The sequence below is a fragment of the Lolium perenne genome, chromosome 5 (assembly GCF_019359855.2).
Source record: "Lolium perenne isolate Kyuss_39 chromosome 5, Kyuss_2.0, whole genome shotgun sequence".
Taxonomy (NCBI): domain Eukaryota; kingdom Viridiplantae; phylum Streptophyta; class Magnoliopsida; order Poales; family Poaceae; genus Lolium; species Lolium perenne.
In genome coordinates this window covers 48,008,478-48,013,485 of record NC_067248.2, presented here as the reverse complement: position 1 = coordinate 48,013,485, position 5,008 = coordinate 48,008,478, and positions in this window count along the sequence as shown.

Here is a 5,008-nt window from a genome sequence, read left to right as displayed (position 1 = left end):
CATATTATCCTTAGAACTGTTTACTTTGACGATCACAGTTTGATTATCACAGTTCATAGGAATAGCGGGTATTGGTTTCTCAACCACAGGTAAGTCCATCAAGAGCTCACGAAGCCACTCTGCTTCAACAGTGGCTGTGTCTAATGCTGTGAGTTCTGCTTCCATAGTTGACCTCGTAATGATGGTCTGCTTGCAAGACTTCCAGGAAACAGCACCACCTCCAAGTGTAAACAAATAACCACTTGTGGCCTTAGTCTCATCAGCATCAGATATCCAATTTGCATCACTATAACCCTCAAGTACCCTTGGATACCCAGTATAGTGAATGCCATAGCTCGCAGTGCCTTTTAGATAGCGCAAAACTCTCTCAAGAGCATGCCAATGAACATCTCCAGGTCTAGACACAAAGCAGCTGAGTTTGCTTACAGCAAAGGAGATGTCAGGCCTTGTGGCGCTGGCCAAATACATAAGCGAGCCAATAATCTGCGAATATCGCAATTGATCTCTAGCAATTCTTTTATTCTTACGAATAATCACACTAGGATCATAAGGCGTTGGAGAAGATTTACAGTCGCTATACCCGAAGCGACTCAGGATCTTTTCCACATAGTGGGACTGAAGCAATGTAATCCCACCATCGTCATCCTTAAGCAACTTGATATTTAAGATCACATCAGCTACTCCCAAGTCCTTCATCTCAAAACAACGAGATAGGAACTCCTTGACCTCCTTAATCACATTAAGGCTGGTCCCAAATATCAATATGTCATCGACATAGAGACAAAGAATAACTCCCTCGCCCCCACCATGGCGATAGTATACACACTTGTCAGCTTCGTTTACAACAAAGCCTTCAGCGGTTAAAGTTCTTTCAAATTTCTCATGCCACTGCTTAGGCGCTTGCTTAAGCCCATACAGAGACTTCAGTAGTTTACACACCTTTCCTTCTTGACCATCTACTACAAATCCATCAGGCTGCTCCATATAAATTTCCTCTTCAAGCTCTCCATTTAGGAAAGCAGTCTTAACATCCATTTGATGAACGAGAAGACCATGTGAGGCAGCCAAGGATAGTAGCACTCGAATGGTGGTCAACTGCAATGGTGAGTATGTATCAAAGAAATCTTCACCTTCTTTCTGGGTATAACCCTTGGCCACAAGCCGTGCCTTGTACTTTTCAATAGTACCATCAGGCCTAAGCTTTTTCTTGAACACCCACTTGCATCCTACAGGTTTGCACCCATAAGGACGATCAGTAACCTCCCAAGTTCCATTAGCTAAGATGGAATCCATCTCGCTACGGACAGCTTCCTTCCAGTAGTCAGCATCCTGAGATGCATATGTAGGATAACGTAGCATAGAAAACAAAAATTTTCCTACGACGAACACGCAATCCAAGCCAAGATGCAATCTAGAAGACGGTAGCAACGAGGGGATTATCGAGACTCACCCTTGAAGAGATTCCAAAGCCTACAAGAGGAGGCTCTTGTTGCTGCGGTAGACGTTCACTTGCCGCTTGCAAAAGCGCGTAGAAGATCTTGATCACGATCGGTTCCGGCGCCACGAACGGGCAGCACCTCCGTACTCGGTCACACGTTCGGTTGTTGATGAAGACGACGTCCACCTCCCCGTTCCAGCGGGCAGCGGAAGTAGTAGCTCCTCTTGAATCCGACAGCACGACGGCGTGGTGTCGGTGGCGGTGGAGAAATCCGGCGGAGCTTCGCTAAGCGTGCGGGATATGGTGGAGGAGCGGGGCGCTAGGGTTTGGGGAGAGGGGGTGGCCGGCCACTATAGGGGGCGGCCAAGCTTGAGGCTTTGGTGTGGCCGGCCCCCTCCCCTTGGCCCTCTATATATAGGTGGAAGCCCCAAGTGTTGGACTACAAGTCTTCGAATAAGACCCGAACCCAAAACCTTCCATATGGTGGGAAACCTTCCCAAGCTAGGATTCCCACTAGAGGTGGGAATTCCACCTTCCATAAAGGGGGGGTGGCCGGCCCCCTATGGTGGAGTCCACTTGGGACTCCACCCCATCTAGGGCTGGCCGGCCATGGAGGTGGAGTCCCTTGTGGACTCCACCTTCCTTGGTGGTTTCTTCCGGACTTTTCTAGAACCTTCTAGAACCTTCCATAGAACCTTCCGCATCATTTTAATTCACATAAAATGACATCCTATATATGAATCTTATTCTCCGGACCATTCCGGAACTCCTCGTGATGTCCGGGATCACATCCGGGACTCCGAACAAATATTCGAACTCCATTCTATATTCAAGTTCTACCATTACAACATCCAACTTTAAGTGTGTCACCCTACGGTTCGCGAACTATGCGGACATGGTTGAGTACTCACTCCGACCAATAACCAATAGCGGGATCTGGAGATCCATAATGGCTCCCACATATTCAACGATGACTTTAGTGATCGAATGAACCATTCACATATGATACCAATTCCCTTTGTCACGCGATATTTTACTTGTCCGAGGTTTGATCATCGGTATCACACTATACCTTGTTCAACCTCGTCTCCTGACAAGTACTCTTTACTCGTACCGTGGTATGTGGTCTCTTATGAACTTATTCATATGCTTGCAAGACATTAGACGACATTCCACCGAGAGGGCCCAGAGTATATCTATCCGTCATCGGGATGGACAAATCCCACTATTGATCCATATGCCTCAACTCATACTTTCCGGATACTTAATCCCACCTTTATAACCACCCATTTACGCAGTGGCGTTTGATGTAATCAAAGTACCTTTCCGGTATAAGTGATTTACATGATCTCATGGTCATAAGGACTAGGTAACTATGTATTGAAAGCTTATAGCAAATAACTTAATGACGTGATCTTATGCTACGCTTAATTGGGTGTGTCCATTACATCATTCATACAATGATATAACCTTGTTATTAATAACATCCAATGTTCATGATTATGAAACTAATCATCTATTAATCAACAAGCTAGTTAAGAGGCTTACTAGGGACTCTTTGTTTGTTTACATATCACACATGTATCAATGTTTCAGTTAATACAATTATAGCATGGTATATAAACTTTTATCATAAACATAAAGATATATAATAACCACTTTTATTATTGCCTCTTGGGCATATCTCCAAGAGTCTCCCACTTGCACTAGAGTCAATAATCTAGATTACATTGTAAGGTACCTAACACCCATGGCATTCTGGTGTTGGTCATGCTTTGCCCTAGGGAGAGCTTTAGTCAACGGATCTGCTACATTCAGATCAGTGTGTACTTTGCAAATCTTTACTTCTCCATCTTCGATGTACTCGCGAATCGAGTGGTAACGCAGCTTGATATGCTTCAGCCTCTTGTGTGACCTTGGTTCTTGTGCATTGGCGATGGCACCCATGTTGTCACAGTAGATGACTAGTGGGTCCAATGCACTAGGAACCACACCGAGCTCTACAATGAACCTCTTCATCCATACCGCTTCTGATGAAGCCTCTGAAGCCGCTATGTACTCCGATTCTGTTGAGGATTTCGCCACCGTGCACTGCTTCGAGCTTGCCCAGCTTACTGCAGCACCATTCAATATAAACACGTACCCAGATTGTGACTTAGAGTCATCAGGATCAGTGTTCCAACTTGCATCGGTGTAACTTGTTACAACGAGCTCTTGGTCACCTCCATAACAAAGAAACATATCCTTAGTTCTTTTCAAGTACTTCAGGATATTCTTGACCGCTGTCCAGTGTTCTATTCCTGGATCACTTTGATATCTGCTAGTCAAACTAACAGCATGTGCTATATCCGGTCTTGTACATAGCATGGCATACATGATAGAGCCTACTGCCGAGGCATAGGGGATCTGACTCATCCTTTCTCTTTCTTCTGCCGTAGCCGGTCCTTGAGTCTTACTCAAGACCTTGCCTGGTAACATAGGTAAGAATCCTTTCTTACTTTCGTCCATTCTAAACTTCTTCAGAATCTTGTCCAGGTATGTACTCTGTGATAGCCCTATTAGAAGTCTTGATCTATCTCTATAAATCTTGATGCCTAATATGTATGATGCTTCACCAAGGTCTTTCATTGAAAAACTATCTATTATATATTAAAAGCACAATACAGAGGTATAAAATAGATACACCATGTTAATCCACATCCTCAAAATTATTTTAACTATTAGATCTGTAATTTACGGTTAGGATTTAACGAAAAACTTATAGTCACGTAACTACGTAACCACGTTTGACACGTTTAATTAGAGGCAAAAATATGTAAGAAACTCACGTGCCACACGTAAGAAGTAAAAAAGGAATCCTAGAAAATATTGATCACTGCGCCCTGCCTAGACGTATATCTCTAGGACTCTACCTCTTTTAATTTAAAACAAAGAAAAAATGCGTTTGCTAACTTCAGCCGTTGCACTATTCCAGTTCATTCATGCAAATCAAACATCAAAAATCTATAGCGAAACGACACTGCATGCATGGAAATTTGGGACATCTGCTAGGATGAAAATTTGTGCACGGTGCACATATTGATTGGTCCATTTTTTGTTGTTGTTGGTGAAACATGTCATCTCAAATATCAATGCATGACTCTTTGATTTATATATTGTGCATGGCACATGAAACGTCAATATTGTACATTCAGATATTGGTATATTTATTAATAGCTACTATCGTACATACTACCTCTTTTCCGATAAATAAGTTGCACGCGTATTGCAAGACGAACTATGATTGAAAATTTTGAGCAACAAAATTTTATTTATATTGTACGTAATTTGTATCATTAGATTCGTATTGAAAACCATTTTCTGATGATATTAATTTATACCAAAAATCTTTATATATTTAATGCAATTCTTGGTTAAAGAAAAACACGAAAAAATGAGAACAACTTATTCATTAGAATGAGGGACTACGTGACAATAGCAAAATACTTCTCGCTCTTATCTACATGACAATATTGATTGGTCCATTTTTTGTTGTTGTTGGTGAAACATGTCATCTCAAATATCAATGCA